The 18311-nt window shown below is 38.1% G+C and overlaps 1 non-coding gene across 1 annotated transcript; it reads left to right on the top strand.

Annotated features, from left to right (window-relative positions):
- The first annotated feature begins 4966 nt into the window (after window positions 1-4966).
- LOC136176148 (U6atac minor spliceosomal RNA) lies at window positions 4967-5092 on the top strand. The gene has a single exon (XR_010664523.1). It is a non-coding gene; the product is annotated as a U6atac minor spliceosomal RNA (small nuclear RNA).
- Window positions 5093-18311: the final 13219 nt, after the last annotated feature.

Genomic DNA, 18311 nt, shown 5'->3' with positions numbered 1-18311 from the left:
GTGTTCTCCCTACTTGCTCCAAGTAATAATAAATATTTCCTTCTCCTAATCTTTGGCTTAGTTGTGTCTTTTGGCTTGACACCTAACAATAGGTGAACCCAGTTTGGGGTAACATTATTAATTTTTCATTTATGTTCCTTTGCAACTTATGGTTTCTTAAACATGCCTCAGGTAGTCATCATGCACAATGGGAGTAGGAAGAGGAAAGGGACACTGGTCCATGACCACTTTATTGAGAGCAGATTCACTTTTGTTGGTTTTACATTTTGGAGTTTAGAGTTGAAGTTACACTTGTAAGAAAGTTGTTGAACCCAAGTTCAACAACCCATGAGGCCAAACAAACCAAAATTTCAGAATCTAGAGCAGAGAAAGCCTTATTGCAAGGGCCAATAAATCAAGGAGATTGGAGAGGTGGGTGGGCGCTCATGGTCTAATGACCCAACCTCTTCATGATTGAGTTCTTACAGGCAAAATTTCCGGTGAAGTCTGACCTTCCTCTGAGTGACGGGTGGTTAGGTAATGGGGGTGTTCCAGAAATCTCATTCACAGCCTCTGGTTCCAACCAGTCTGGGGTCCTTGTGCTTATGCTCAGCCTGAAGTTATCATCCTCCACATGGGTGGGGGCCTTAGTTCCTATAGGAGAACTCAGAAATGTATCAGGTTGTTATGTATATCCCTTGAGGAGGAACCAGGACTCTGCCTTATGGCTGCAGTATTTTTCTTGACTGCCTTTCCTTTGTTTCTGTAATCCCTTAAACCCCTTACTCCCCTAACTCGTAACTGTTTGAATCTGCCTTTGGAACTCAAGGAAGCTCTAAGAGGCTGAAACATTCCTACAAACAAGAAACAAGAGACATGGAAAGCCTTTTTATTTTTTATTTATTTATTTTTTTTTGAAAGCCTTTTAAAAAAAAAAATCTGGGTGGGCTCTACTGGGTCCTGCTTGGTTTCAAGAGTTCTGTGACTAAATTTTTTTGAGTCACCTGACTCACTTATTTCAAAGGTCCTTTTCTCTTTAACATGATTTTGTAATTTCATAGACATTAGGTGGGAAGAGTCTTATTAATTGAAGTCCATCCTAGTGCAAGAACTGTGCTTTCCTTTACCCTCACTTTCCATTTTTGCAGAGGTGAAATAAAGACAGCTGTGTTGTTTGCATCTAACCACATACCTCTTTCACACCCTTCAGTTCATTCATTTCAAATGTGTGACAACCTCCCTTTCCTCCAGCCTAATTAGTGTTCTAATTTTAAGGAGAGTTATCTGAGACACCTCTATCTCTGCTAAACTTAGATACATCTCTGATTCTTTTGGTTTTACCCTTTCAATGATGTTTTTACCTCTTACTTCTTACTACTACTTCTTTGCTGGCATAATGTGGTTTTGTTTTTTTTTTTCACCCCTCTGCCTATTCATACCCGAGGGTTCTCAAAACCACTAAGAAATTTATGTGAGTGCTATCTGTAGACTAACAGCCTCAGCAATGGAGAAGGAAAAATGATACAGGAAGAAGAAATGGAAAATACAATAGGAAATAAGGAAAGCAAGAGGAGTGATAGAAGAAGGAGGTATGTATGGTCTCTATGTAACCAAGCAGGACCTTATGTGGGCTTGCTGGGACAGATGCTTCCTTCCATGTCCTCTGCCTGCCTCTTGTTGTAGAAAAGCTAACATCTCCCAGTCTTCCCCTGACATACAAAAGCCTGTCTCACCAATTATTGATTGAAAGTGCTACTGAAGAGTGAGTTCTTGTCTCATCACAGGAAGGATTCAGAGACAAAACTTGGAGGTCAAGGAAACAGAACAAGGATTTATTAAGCTCTTTATTACACTCAAAAGGGAAGAGTGGGCAGACTCACGTGAGTAGCTACCATGAGCTTCTTTGGCAAGCCTACTTATATGGGGGTGTAAAAATGAACGGGCAGAATATTCATTGGGGAGGGATGGTTTGGGGGTCCTATTTCTTGATTTTCATCCCAGCTCTATCTTCCCAAAGGGAGGAAGGATTTTTGTCCTTACTTACCCTTGGACAGCAAGGAGATCAAGCCAATCAATCCCAAAGGAAATCAACCCTGAATATTCATTGGAAGGACTGATGCTCCAATACTTTGGCCACCTGATATGAAGAGCTGACTCATTGGAAAAGACCCTAATGCTGGGAAAGATTGAAGGCAAAAGGAGAAGGGGGTGGCAGAGGATGAGATAGTTAGATAGCATCTAACTAGTCTAGTTAGACAGACTCATTGGACATCAATTTGAGCAAACTCTCTGAGACAGTGAGGGAGAGGAAAGTCTGGCAAGTTGCAGTCCATGAGGTCACAAAGAGTCAGACACAACTTAATGACTGAACAACAACAACAAAAGCCTTGATCAGAAGTGTGATAGCACCAGTGCATGATGGGTAGTACTTATCTGCAAGGCTAATTCCATTTTAATGAGAGAATAAGCAAAAGGTTACATTAAGATGCTGAAAATTCCTGCATTTTCCCACCTATCTTTGTCTACCTCCAGGACATCTATCTCCTCAAGGAAGGTATATGGTTTCCTATCAGTCCAAGGTTTCTGCTTTTCTTTGTTTGCCAAAAGACTCCTGTTGTTTACAAGATGTATCGTCTCCTGCCATTTAGCCTGGCCCCTTTCTCTACTCATATTTAGTGATTGTTGTCTGTTGTTTTAGTTGCTAATTCATGTCTGACTCTTTTGTGACCCCTTGGACTGTACTCATCAGGCTGCTCTGTCCATGGGATTTCCCAGGCAAAATCACAGGAGTGGGTTGCCATTTCCTTCTCCAGTGGATCTTCCTGACGCAGGGATCAAACATGCATCTCCTGCATTGGCAGGCAAATTCTTTACCACTGAGCCACCTGGGAAGCCCATATTTAGCTATATATCTATTCTAATAAAAGGATGTGAATAGTAGCAGCTGGGTAACGAGAACTGGTAACAATTTAAACACAAGTTAACTACATGGCAGTCACAGAACCTTTCCTTCCTTTCTGAAATACATAGATAACAGTACCTGATGCACATTTCCTAAATTGTTTTACAGATACAAAAACCGCATGAAATGGAAGTTAACTATTTGATGACCAGGAGCACACAACAGCCCACAGACCTACATGAGCCCCCAAACTGCTAATGTTAGCCCTTATGACATGGCCCTGTTACCTAACCATCAACCAGTCAGAATTGTACATGATCTGATTACATAGCTTGTGAACCCCCACCCCCGTCACCTTGCCTTTAAATATGTATCCCTTAAACCCCTCAAGGAGTTCAGATATTTTGAGCATTAGCTGCACTGGACTCCCTGTCTACCACTTTACAATAAATGCTGTACTTTCTTTCACCACAATTCAGTCTCAGACTGACTTTACTGTGCATGGGTGAGAGAATGCAACATCTTGGTTTACAGTGATATTTATTCTTTTCTTCTGCTTCTCTAAAACATACTGCCGTTAAATATGGCATTGCTTTGGCTAACAACTTTAAAAAACTTGCACTTTTTATTTCGTTTCATCAAATAGCAGTTAACTAGTATGGTTTGGAAAGACAATATTACATAGTAGGTCACATGTGGATTCAATAGATAAATGACCTAGAATCTTGCCAGCTCTGACCTTGATCTCTTTCTACTTCAGGTTCTTTAATATGGGATAAAAATAGACCTCACCTTCATGACTGTCATGTTGATGAAAGAAGATGATACAAGTAAAGTGTTCTGATTAAGTCCTGACACAAAGAACCTTATTCTAAAAAAACGTTTTGCTTTACAGCTTTGCCCACAGCTTTTCCTAACACATCATGTTCCTTTGTAAATGCATTGGCCCAATCTCTTGTGGCCTTACCATGCCTACCACAGCCTAATAAATGTTAATGGTAAACAATAGCAATCATTGCTTCTCTCTGTGCAATGGCTATTACTCTTGCTGTTTTGCTAGAAAAATACTAGGTTCACTCAGGCAAAGACAGGTGGTAACCACATCATAATATATCCACAATAGGCCTGTTTAGGAGGTTTAGCCTTGGGCAACAAACAAATGCTATAATTTTATTGCAAGAATATAAAAAAACAAGTGAGCTACAGTTCATGCTTTTACATAACTTGGCTTATCTCCTGTGTGTTTGCCTCTTAATCAGCTGTGCACTTTAGAATCACCTGGGAGTTTTTAAAAACAATATATACCAGGGCCCTGTCTCTAAAGGATTCTGATTTACTAGGCCTAGGTGATGTTCTGGCATGTTTGTTTGGAATTGTTTACCTAAGTGATTCTGATGTAAAACTAGTGTTCCAAGTATTCCTGGCCCATTGCCTTCCATTCAACAAAAGCAATTTCAACTACTGGAGTGAAAAAAATCAACCACAATTTTTATGGCCTTTCCATATAAATAGGTATACTAGCGATTTCTAAACAAATTATCCAATCACAGAAATAAATGTCTATAGTTTAAGTGTATAATGGTGAAATTATGAATTATGTTCCATTTGGATTGAGCTACTGACAACTTTTCGGGTGAGGTTTTCTGCCATTTTAATGAGTAAAAAAGGGAGCCTTTGTGGATAAGACGGTGGCTCCATCAAACCACCTGTAGGCTCCAGTGCTGGGAAGCCTCAGACCGAACGTTCAATCAGGCTAGAACACAGCCCCGTTCATCAGCAGACAGACTGCTTCAAGTTCCATGAATAAACAACTGCTTGATAAAAAACACAGACTCAGACACAGCCCTACTCACTAGAAGGACAAGACCCAGATCCACCCCTAGAGAGTGGGTGTAAGTCTCCCACATGAGGAGGCTTGCACAAGTCTCTAGACAGCCTCATTGACCAGGGGGCAGGGAGCAAGAAGCTAGAAGAACTACAACCCTGAAGCTTGTGGAATGGATATGCAAACACAGAAAGCTAGGTAAAATGAGATGGCAGAAGAATATGTCCCAGATGAGGGCACAAGATAAAAACCCCAGAACAGTGTTGTATGAAAGGAGAGAAGGTTAGCACTCCCCTTAATGAGAATGGAAGAGATTCTCAGGTCTGACAACATATATATGGTTAAGGCATTGCCTCCTACTTTGTGGCAGCTAAGCACTGTTTTTTACAAGTATACGATGGAGAAAAGACAGTCTCTTTAACAAGTGGTGCTGGGAAAACTGGTCAACCACATGTAAAAGAAAGAAACCAGAACACTTTCTAACACTATACACAAAAATAAACTCAAAATGGATTAAGGTCTAAATGTAACACCAGAAACAATTAAACCCTTAGAGGAAAACATAGGCAAACACTCTCTGACATAAATCACAGCAAGATCATCTATGATCCACCTCCCAGAATAGTGGAAATAAAAACAAAAATAAACAAGTGGGACCTTAATTAAACTTTAATTAAATCAATTAGCTAAAGGAAATCAATCCAGAATATTCATTGAAAGGACTGATGCTGAAGCTGAAACTCCAATACTTCGGCCACTGATGTGAAGAACTGACTCATTGGAAAAGACACTGATGTTGGAACAGATAGAAGGCAGGAGGAAAAAGGGACACCAGAGGATAAGATGGTTGGATGGCATCACTGACTTGATGGACATGAGTTTGAGCAAGCTTCAGGAGTTGGTGATGGACAGGGAAGCCTGGCGTACTGCAGTCCATGGGGTTGCAGAGCCAGACACAACTGATCGATTGAACTGAACTGAACTGGATTGAATTAAATTTAAAAATTTTTGCACAATGAAGGTAACTATAAGCAAGGTAAAAAGGCAGTCTTCAGAATGGGAGAAAATAATAGCCAATGAAACAACTGACAATGAATTAACCTCCAAAATATAAAAGTAGCTCATGCAACTCAATACCAGAAAAATGAACACCCAAGCAAAAAGTTGGCCAAAAATCTAAACAGACATTTCTCCAAAGAAGACACACAGATGGCTACTAAACACATGAAAAGATGCTCAGCATCGCTCATTATTAGAGAAATGCAAATCAACACCACAATGAGGTATCACCACATGCCACTCAGGATGGCCACCATCAAAAAGCCTACGTACAATAAATGCTGGAGAGGGTGTGGAGAAAAGGGAACCCTCTTACACTGTTGGTGGGAATGCAAACTGGTACAGCCACTATGGAGAACAGTGTGGAGATTCCTTTAAAAACTGGAAATAGAACTGCCATACAGCCCAGCAATCCCACTGCTGGGCCTACACATCAAGGAAACCAAAACTGAAAGAAACACACGAACTCCAATGTTCATTGCAGCACTGTTTACAATAGCTAGGACATGGAAGCAACTCAGATGTCCATCCACAGATGAATGGATAAGGAAGTTATAGTACATATACACAATGAAATATTACTCAGCTATAAAAGGGAACACATTTAAGTCAGTTTTAATGAGGTGGATGAAACTGGAGAATATTATACAGAGTGAAGTAAGTCAGAAAGAGAAATGCCAATACAATATATTAACGCATATATGTGGAATTTAGAAAGATGGTAATAATGATCCTATATGCAAGGCAGCAAAAGAGACACAGATGTAAAGAACAGACTTTTGAACTCTGTGGGAGAAGGCAAGGGTGGAACGATTTGAGAGAATAGCATCAAAACATGTATATTACCATATGTAAAATAGATGCCCAGTACGAGTTCTAAGCATGAAGCAGGGCACTCAAAGCTGGTGCTCTGGGACAATGCAGAGGGATTGGGTAGGGAGGGAGGCGGAAGGGGGGTTCAGGATGGGGGAACACATGTGTACCCGTGGCAGATTCATGTCAGTGTTTGGCAAAACCCATCACAATATGTAAAGAAATTATCCACCAATTAAAATAATTTAATTAAAAATAAATTTAAAAATTTTAAAAAAGCATGTTGAAGTGCTGAAAGAATAAACAAATATTCACAGGAAACAAAATTAAAAAATGAACAAATGGGTCTACATCAAACTTAAAAACTTCTATTCATCAAAATAGACAGCAAACAGAAGAAAAAGGCAACCTGTGGAATAGGAGAAAATATTTACAATCATTTACCTGATAAGGGTTATCTAGAATATATAAAGAACTAAAACTCAAAAAAAGAACTAACTCAATTTAAAAATCAGCAATGGTTCTAAAGCAATTATCTGTCAATAAAAAATTAATTTAAAAAAATCAGCAAATGACTTGAAAAAACATTTTTCTAAGTATGATATACAAATGGTGAATAAGCATATGAAAATATACTCAAAATCACTAACTGCCAGAGAGATACAAACTCAAAGCACAGTGAGATATTACCTCCACACCATTAAGACAGCTGCTATTAAACAAAACGAAAAAGAAATAAATATTGGTGGGCATGTGAAGAAGTTGGAACCCTTGTTCCAACCCTGATGATGAGATTGTAAAATGGTACAACTGCTATAGAAAACAGTATAAGAGTACCTCAGAAAACAGGAAATAAATCTACCATATGACTCATCAATCCCACTTCTGGGCAGATATCCAAAAGAATCGAAAGCAGAGCCTCAAAGAAATATTTGCATATCTAAACTTAAAGGCAGCATTACTTACAACAGCCAAGAAGGAGAATCAATCCAAATGTCCATCAAAAGATAAATGGATAAAGTGTGGTATATACATAGAATGCAGCCTGGAAAAGGAAAGAAATTCTGTCACACGATGTAACATAGCTACATTTGAGGACATCATGATGAGTGAAATAACCTAGTTATAAGAGGACAAATACATGCATGGCTGAGTCCCCTTGCTGTTCACCTGAAACTGACACAGCACTGTTAACTGACCATATACCCCAACTAAAAATAAAAAGTCTAAAGTTTGGGGGGAAAAGAGGATGCATATTATATGGTTCTACTTACATGAGATACCTCAAGGAGTCAAAAACGTAGAAACAGAAAGTAGAGTTGGTTTAGGCTTGGGAGAGGGGGGAAAGGAAGAACTGCTTTTAATGGGTATTGAATTTCAAATGTACAATATGAAAAAGTTATGGAGATCTATTTTACAATCATGCAAATATATGCAACACTACTGAACTGTACAGTTAAAATGGATCAGATAGTAAATTTTGTATGTGTTTTTAATCACAGTTAAAAAAAAAAAAGAAAATGAACAAATGATAACCTAGGGGACAATGGTGGAAATCACTGCAGTGAAACAGAATAAAGAATGAAAAGAAATTAAGACAGTATACCAACCTAGATAGCATATTAAAAAGCAGAGACATTACTTTGCCAACAAAGGTCCATCTAGTCAAGGCTATGGTTTTTCCAGTGGTCATGTATGGATGTGAGAATTGGATTGTGAAGAAAGCTGAGTGTCAAAAAATCGATGCTTTTGAACTATGGTGTTGGAGAAGACTCTTGAGAGTCCCTTGGACTGCAAGGAGATCCAACCAGTCCATCCTGAAGGAGATAAGTCCTGGGTGTCCATTGGAAGGACTGATGCGGAAGCTGAAACTCCAATACTTTGACCACCTCATGCGAAGAGTTGACTCACTGGAAAAGGCCCTGATGCTGGGAGGGATTGGGGGCAGGAGGAGAAGGGGACGACAGAGGATAAGATGGCTGGATGGCATCACCAACTCGATGGACATGAGTTTGAGTAAACTCCGAGAGTTGCTGATGGACAGGGAGGCCTGGCGTGCTGCGATTCACGGGGTCGCAAAGAGTCAGACACGACTGAGCGACTGAACTGAACTGAACTGAACTGAAGAGAGATGGGGGACAACATTAAATGTACCAGCATTAGCATTATAGAGATTCCAGAAAGAGAAGAGAAAGAAAAAGGACCTCAGAAAATATTTGAAGAGCTGAAAATTTTCCTAACATGGGAAAGGATACAGTTTTCCAAATTCCAAGCGGGATAAAACCAAGGAGGAACATGCTGAGACACATCGTAATTAAACTGACAAAAATTAAAGGCAAAGAAAAATATTGAAATCAACCAGGGGAGGCAACAAAAAATGAACAAAAGAATGTCCATAAGGCTGTCAGCTAATTTCTCAGTAGAAATTCTGCAAACCAGAAGGTAGTTTTACAATATATTTAAAATGACAAAAAGGAAGAACCTACCATCAAGAATACTCTACCCAGCAAGGCTTTCTTTCAGATTTGACAGAGAAATCCAAAGCTTTACAGACAAGCAAAAGCTAAGAGAATTCAGCACCAACAGAACCACTAAGAAACAAATGCTAAGGTAACTTATCTAGGCAGAAAAGAAAAGGACATAAGGAGAAATAAAAAAATTACAAATGGAAAAACTCACTGGTAAAGGCAAACATACAGTAAAGGTATCCACACACAAATATGATATCAAAATCAGAAGTTGTGGAGAGAGGATATTGGATATTGGAAATGCATTTGATATTAAAAGACCAACAACTTAAAACAATCTTTTTTGTATATAGACTGCTATATCAAAACCTCATGGTGAGTACAAACTGAAATTCTACAATAGATATATACAAAAAAGAAAAAGAAACCCACACACAATACTGAAGCTGGTCATCAAATATCAAGAGGAGAGAACACAATAAAAAGGGGAAAAAATCTACAAAAAGAAATCACAAATAATTAACAAAATGGCAATAAGAATATGCATATCAATAATCACCTTAAATGTAAGTGGATTATATGATCTGACAAATAGATGAAGACTGACTGAAAATACACACACACACACACACACACACACACACACACATATATAAAACAATGTTCATAAAAATGCTATCTGCAAGAGAACCAATTCAGATCTAGGTACACATACCAACTGAAAGTGAAGGGATGGAAAAAGATATACCATCAAAATGGAAATCAAAACAAAACTGGAATAGCAATATTTATATTAGATGAAATAGACTTGAAAATAAAGACTGTTAACAAGAGATGAAGAAGCACATTACATCATGATGATGAGATGAATCCAAGAAGAAACTAGAGCAATTTTAGATACATACACACCCATCTAGAAGAATCTCAACTTACCACCATAAAAGGAGAAATCAACTGTACACAATAATAGTGGTGGAATTTAACACCCCACTTTCATCAACAGACAGATCATCCAGACAGAAAATCAATAAGGAAAAACAGACCTTAAATGACAAAGTAGACCAGAAGGATTTAATTCACATTTATAGAGCATTCCATCCCAAAACAGTAGAATACACATTCTTCTCAAGTGCACAGAGTTGATCACATGCTGGGCCACAAGTCTCAGAATATTTAAGAAAATTTAAGTCAATCAAACATCTCTTCTGACCCAAATGTTATGAGATTAGAAATCAACTACAAGAAAAAAAAAACTATTAAAAAAAAAAACCAAAAACATGTGGAGGCTAAACAATCTCATAATAAACAACCAATGGATCAGTGAAGAAATTAAAGAGGTAATCAAAAAATTACCTAGAGGCAAATGAAAATGAAAACAAAATGATCTAAAACCTATGGGATATAAGGCAGAAAGGGAGGGTAGGATGAACTGACAGACTGGGACTGATATATATACACTACAATGTGTAGAGCAAATAACAAATGAGAACCTACTGCAAAGCACGGGGAACTCGACTCAATGCACTGTGATGACAGAGATTGGAATGAAATCTGAACAAGAGTGGATACATGTATATGTATAATTGATTCAGTTAATTAGAAGGAACTAACACAACATTGTAAGCAACCATAATCTAATTAAAAAAAAAAAAAAAAAAAAAACCCAAGGGATGCAGCAAAAGTAGTTCTAAGAGGGAAGTTCATAATAATGTAATATTACCTTGGAAAGTAGAAAAACTTCAAACAACCAAACTTTAAACCTAAAGCAACTGGAGGAAAAAACAAACAAACAAAGCACAAAGTTTGTAGGAGGAAAGAAATCATAAAGATCAGAGCAGATATAAATGAAATGGAGATAAAAAAACAATTGAAAAGATCAATGCATCTAAAAGCTGGTACTTGGAAGAGATAAACAAAATTGATAAAACTTTAGCCAAACTCACCAAGAAAAACAGCAAGAAGGCTCAAATCAATAAAATTAGAAATGAAAAAGGAGAAGTTACAACAGTCACCATAGATATACAAAGAAGAATAAGAGACTACTACAGGCAACTATACGTCAATAAAATGGACGATCTAGAAGAAATAGAAAAATTTTTAAAAAGATACAATCTACCAAGATTGAACCAGGAAGATAGTAAATATGAACCACCAATCATAAGTACGAAATTGCAATTATGATTTTAAAACTTCAACAAACAACAGTTCAGGACTTTCACAGGTAAATTCTATCAAACATTTAAAGAAGAGTTAACAGCTATCCACAACAGACTGGTTCCAAATAAGAAAAGGAGCACGTCAAGGCTGTATATTGTCACCCTGCTTATTTAATTTATATGCAGAATACATCATGAGAAACGCTGGGCTGGAAGAAGCACAAGCTGGAATTAAGATCGCCAGGAGAAATATCAGTAACCTCAGATATGCAGATGACATCACCCTTATGGCAGAAACTGAAGAGGAACTAAAAAGCCTCTTGATGAAAGTGAAAGAGGAGAGTGGAAAAGTTGGCTTAAAGCTCAACATTCAGAAAACTAAGATCATGGCATCTGGTCCCATCACCTCATGGGAAATAGATGGGGAGACAGTGGAAACAGTGTCAGAATTTATTTTGGGGGGCTCCAAAATCACTGCGATGGTGATTGCAGCCATGAAATTAAAAGACACTTACTCCTTGGAAGGAAAGTTATGACCAAGCTAGATAGCATATTAAAAAGCAGAGACATTACTTTGCCAACAAAGGTCCGTCTGGTCAAAGCTATGGTTTTTCCATTGGTCATGTATGGATGTGAGAGTTGGACTGTGGAGAAAGCTGAGTGCTGAAGAATTGATGCTCTTGAACTGTGGTGCTGGAGAAGACTCTTAAGAGTCCCTTGGACTGCAAGGAGATCCAACCAGTTCATCCTAAAGGAGATAAGTCCTGGGTGTTCATTGGAAGGACTGATGCTGAAGCTGAAACTCCAGTACTTTGGCTACCTCATGCGAAGAGTTGACTCATTGGAAAAGACCCTGATGCTGGGAGGGATTGGGGGCAGGAGAAGGGGATGACAGAGGATGAGATGGCTGGATGCATCACCGACTCGATGGACATGAGTTTGAGTAAACTCTGGGAGTCGCTGATGGACAGGGAGGCCTGGCGTGCTACGATTCATGGGATCTCAAAGGGTGAGATACGACTGAGCGACTGAACTGAACTGACTGAACAGCTATGCTTCTGAAACTATTCCAAAAAAATCTCAGAGGAAGTCTCACCAACGCATTCTTTGAGGCCACCATCACCCTGATACCAAAACCAGACAAAAATACAACAACAACAAAAAGAAAATTATAAACCAATATCACTGATGAATACAGACACAAAAATCCTCAATAAAATATTAGCAATCTGAATCCAGCCATACATTAAAATTACCATACACCATGATCCAGTGGGATTTATCCCAGGGATGCAAGAATTTTTCAATAAATGCAAATCAATTCGTTTGATGCAGCTCATCAAAAACTTGAAGAATAAAAACCATACAATCATCTCAATACAGGCAAAAAAGCTTTTGGAAAAAATCAACACCCATTTATGATAAAGACTCTTCAGAAAGTGGGTATAGAGGGAACATACCTCAACATAATAAAGGTCATATATGACAAACCTACAGCTAACAACTACTAAATGGGGAAAGCTGAAAGCAATTCCTCTAAGATCAGAAACAAGACAAGGATGTCCACTCTCTCACTTTTATTTAACATAGTTTTTTAATTCTAACCCACAGCAATCAGAGAAGGAAAAAAATAAAAAGAATCCAATTGGAAAAGAAGTTAAACTCTAACTGTTTAAGGATGACATGATACTATAAATAGGAAACTCTAGAGATGCTACCAGAAAACTACTAGACTTCATCAACAAATTCAGTAAAATTTCAGGATACAAAATTAATATACAGAAACCTGTTGTATTTCTATGCACAAAAAACAAAAGATTAGAAAGAGCAATTAAGGAAACAATTCCGTGCATGCATCCTAAGTTGCTTCAGTCATGTCTGACTCTTTGCGACCCCATGGATTTTACTCTGCCAAGTTCCTCTGTCCGTGGAAATGTCCAGCCAAGAATACTGGAGTGGGTTGCTGTCCCTCCTCCAGGGAATCCTCCAAACCCAGGAATGGAACCCTGTCTCTTATGTCTCCTGCATTGATGGGTGGTTTCGTTACTACTAGTGCCACCTGCAAAGCCTGAAACAATCCCACTTGCCACCATATCAAAAAGAATAAAATACCTAGGAATAAACATACCCGAGGACATAAAAGACATGTACTTCAAAATGAAATGAATATAAATCTTTCATATTTTTGATGAAAGAAATAAAAAATATCATAAACAGGTGGAAAGATATACCATGTTCTTGGATTGGTAGAGTCAATATTGTGAGAATGAATATACTACTCAAAGCAATGTACAGATTCAAGGCAATCCCTATCAAATTACCAATGGCATTTTTCATAGAACTAGAACAAAAAATCTTAAAATTTGTATGAAGACACAAAAGACCCCGAATAGCCAAAGCAATCTTGAGGAAGAAAAATGGAGCTGGAGGAATCACACTCCCTGACTTCAAATTATACTACAAAGATACTAGTCATCAAAACAGTATGGTATTGGCAGAAAAACAGAAATAAAGATCAATGAAACAGGATGGAAAGCCCAGAAATAAACCCATGTACCTATGGTCAATTAATCTGTGACAAAGGAAGCAAGAATATATGATGGAGAAAAGACAGTCTCTTCAACAAGTGGTGCTGGGAAAACTGGACAGCTAAATGCAAAAGAATGAAAGTAGAATATTCTCTAATCCCATATACAAAACTAAACTCAAAATGGATTAAAGTCCTAAATGTAAGGCCAGATGCTACAAAACTCTTAAAGAAAAACATAAGCAGAACACTCTTGGTTTTCAATTGCAGCAACAGATTTTTCAATTCATCTCCTAGAGTAATGGAAATAAAAACAAAAATAAGGAAATGAGACCTAATAAACTCTAAAGCTTTTGCACAGCAAAGGAAACCAGAAACAAAATGAAAAGATAATCCACAGAATGGAAGCAAATATTTGCAAACAGTTCACCAGCAAGAGATTAATCTCCAAACAGCTTATGCAGCTCAATATAAAAAAAACAAACAGTCCAATGAAGAAATGGGCAGAAGACCTAAACAGGCATTTCACATACACTGAAATGGCCAAGAAGCACATGAAAAAAATGCTTAACATTTCTAATTATTAAGGTATTGCAAATCAAAACTAAAAGAGTTGTTACCTTACATTAGTAAGAATGACCATCATCAAAACGTCTACAAACAATAAATGTTGGAAGGGGTGTGGAGAGAAGGAAACCCTCATACATTGTTGGTGGAAATGTAAATCGGTAGAGCCATAGTGGTGAACAGTATGGAGGTTCTTTAAGAAATAGACCTATAAAATGATCCTGCTATCCCACTCCTGGACATATATCCAGAAAAACACATGATTTGAAAGAATCCACGTACTGCAATGTTCATTGCAGAACTGCTTACAATAGCCAAAACATGGAATCAGCCTAAATGTCCACTGACAGATGAGTGGATAAAGAAGATGTAGTGCATATATTCAATGGAATATTACTCAGCCATTAAAAGCAATGAAGTGATGCCATTAGCAATAACATGGATGGACCTGGGGATTATTGAAAGTGAAAAGCAAAAGTGTTAGTTACTAAGTCATGTCCGACTCTTTGGGACCCCAGGACTGTAGCCTACTAGGCTCCTCTGTTCATGGAATTCTAAAAGCAAGAATACTGGAGTGGATGGCCATTCCCTTCTCGAGGGATCTTCCTGACACAGGGATTGAATCCAGGTCTCCTGCATTCCAGGCAGATTCTTTACCACTTGAGCCACCAGGGAAGGTGGGATTATTATACTAAGTGAAGTAATGACAAACATCCTATGCTATTTACTATATGTCACCCTGCTTATTTAACTTATATGTAGAGTACATCATGAGAAACGCTGGGCTGGAAGAAGCACAAACTGGAATCAAGATTGCTGGGAGAAATATCAATAACCTCAGATATGCAGATGACACCACCCTTATGGCAGAAAGTGAAGCAGAACTAAAGAGCCTCTTGATGAAAGTGAAAGAGGAGAGTGAAAAAGTTGGCTTAAAGCTCAACATTCCGAAAACTAAGATCATGGCATCCAGTCCCATCACTTCATGGGAAATAGATGGGGAAACAGTGGAACAGTGACAGACTTATTTTGGGGGGCTCCAAAATCACTGTGATGGTGATTGCAGCCATGAAATTAAAAGACACTTACTCCTTGGAAGGAAAGTTATGACCAACCTAGATAGCATATTAAAAAGCAGAGACATTACTTTGCCAACAAAGGTCCATCTAGTCAAGGCTATGGTTTTCCCATTGGTCATGTATGGATGTGAGAGTTGGACTATAAAGAAAGCCAAGCACTGAAAAATTGATGCTTTTGAACTGTGGTGCTGGAGAAGACTCTTGAGAGTCCCTTGGACTGCAAGGAGATCCAACCAGTTCATCCTAAAGAGATCAGTCCTGGGTGTTCATTGGAAGGACTGATGCTAAAGCTGAAACTCAAATACTTTGGCCACCTCATGTGAAGAGTTGACTCATTGGAAAAGACCCTGATGCTGGGAGGGATTGGGGACAGGAGGAGAAGGGGACGACAGAGGATGAGATGGTTGGATGACATCACCGACTCAATGGACATGGGTTTGGGTGGATTCCGGGAGTTGGTGATGGACAGGGAGGCCTGGTGTGTAGCGATTCATGGGGTCGCAGAGTCGGACACGACTGAGCGACTGAACTGAACTGATTCCTATATGTGGAATAGAAAAAACCATACAAATGGACTTCTTACAAAACAACAACAGAGTCATAGATTTAGAGATCAAACTTTGGTTCCCAGGGAGGAGGGGAGCATGGAGGGACAGATTAGGAATTTGGGACTGAGTTGTACACACTGCTAAATCTATAATGGATAATCAACAAGGACCTATTGTATAGCACAGGGAACACTGCTCAATGCTCTGTATAATCCAAATGGAAAAAAATCTGATAAAGAATAGATACATGTATATGTATAATTGAATCACTTCGCTGTACGCTTGAAATTAAACAACATTGTTAGTTAACTCTACTCAGAGGTAAAATGTTAAAAACTGTATAGTCATTCCCTTTCTTGTCCACCATTGGTTACTCTACAAGATTGAGGAGTATTAAAGAAAATTAGGGATTTAGCAAACAAGCGTTCCTCAAGAAATAAGAAAAACATCAAATAAATAAACTAACCCTACACCTAAAGCAACCAGAAGAAGAAGAGCAACAATAACAAACCCCCCAAACTTAGAAGAAAAGAAATCATAAAGATCACAGCTGAAATAAATGTAAAGGAAATGAAGGAGATAATAGCAGAGATCACTAAAAGTAAATGCTGGTCCTTTGGGAAGATAAACAAAATTGAAAAACCATTAGCCAGACTCACCAAGAAAAAAAGGGAGAAGCCTCAAATTGATAAAATTATAAAGGAAAAGGGAGAAGTTACAATAGACAGCACAGAAATACAAAGGATCATATGAGACAATTATGAGTAAATATATCCCAATAAATGGACAATCTGGAAGAAATGGATAAATTTCTAAATTTTTCAACATATACAAATCAATCAATGTGATAACCATATTAACAAATTGAAAGATAAAAACCATATGATCATCTCAATAGATACAGAGAAAGCTATCAACAAAATTCAACACTCATTTATTATAAAACTCTCCAGAAAGTGGGCAGATAGAAGGAACAAAGCTAGTGGAGGTGATGGAATTCTAGCTGGACGAAGCACAAGCTGGAATCAAGATTGCTGGGAGAAATATCAATAACCTCAGATATGCAGATGACATCACCCTTATGGCAGAAAGCAAAGAACTAAAGAGCCTCTTGATGAAAGTGAAAGAGGAGAGTGAAAAAGTTGGCTTAAAGCTCAACATTCAGAAAACTAAGATCATGGCATCGGGTCCCATCACTTCATAGCAAATAGATGGAGAAACAGTGGAAACAGTGTCAGACTTTATTTTGGGGGGCTCCAAAATCACTGTAGATGGTGATTGCAGTCATGAAATTAAAAGATGCTTGCTCTTTGGAAAAAAAGTTATGACCAAGCTAGATAGCATATTAAAAAGCAGAAACATTACTTTACCAACAAAGGTCTGTCTAGTCAAAGCTATTGTTTTTCCAGTAGTCATGTATGGATGTAAGAGTTGAAGTATAAAGAATGCTCAGTGCCAAAGAATTGATTCTTTTAAATTGTGGTGTTGGAGTTGATTCTTGAGAGTCCCTTGGACTGCAAGGAGATCCAACCAGTCCATCCTAAAGGAAATAAGTCCTGAATATTCATTGGAACGACTGATGCTGAAGCCAAAACTCCAATACTTTGGCCACCTGGTGCCAAGAACTGACTCATCTGAAAAGACCCTGATGCTGGGAAAGATTGAGGGCAGGAGAAGAAGGGGACGACAAAGGATAACATGGTTGGATGGCATCACCAACTCAATAGACATGAATTTGAGTAAACTACAGGAGTTGATGATGGACAGAGAGTCCTGGCATGCTGAAGTCCACAGGGCCACACGGAGTTAGACATGACTGAGTGACTGAACTGACTGACTTTAGTAGGTACTTAGAACAGTTTGTTGAAGTTAAAGATTTATGAATTTATAAATAATGTTTTTGAATTTCAGAAATGCTTCATAGAAGAAACACCCTTTCTACAATAACAACAGAAAGAACTTCTGTTCTAAACCCATCTGTTATGTGGAATTTCAAGTACGAAAAGTCAGATTTTCAAAGGCTGCTCTAGATTTCCACTAAAATATTTAAATACACAATGCCATGAAATATAAGTTATAGAATTTTATATGACACACCACTGAACTAAGCAGAGACATGCAATTCAGTGGAATTTTTTTTTGCTATATGTAGAAAATTTCTGGGCATACTAAAGAAAGATTTATCAGTGACACTCCTTCCAATGGGGTCCTATCAAAATCTGTCCATATCTGTAGCTTACCACTTATTCTTCAGCATTAAATTCACCTTTTCCATGATGTTTTCTGCTTCTAGGGATTTTTTAGGGCAGGCTTCACATTATTTATCTTCTATCTTCATTGCCCACCAATAAATGCTGAGTGAAAATATAATATCACTGTAAACTTCAT

Source organism: Muntiacus reevesi, chromosome 9, assembly GCF_963930625.1.
Source record: "Muntiacus reevesi chromosome 9, mMunRee1.1, whole genome shotgun sequence".
NCBI classification, from domain to species: domain Eukaryota; kingdom Metazoa; phylum Chordata; class Mammalia; order Artiodactyla; family Cervidae; genus Muntiacus; species Muntiacus reevesi.
Note: the sequence above shows the minus strand (reverse complement) of the source record. Positions and strands in the feature narration are given on the sequence as shown.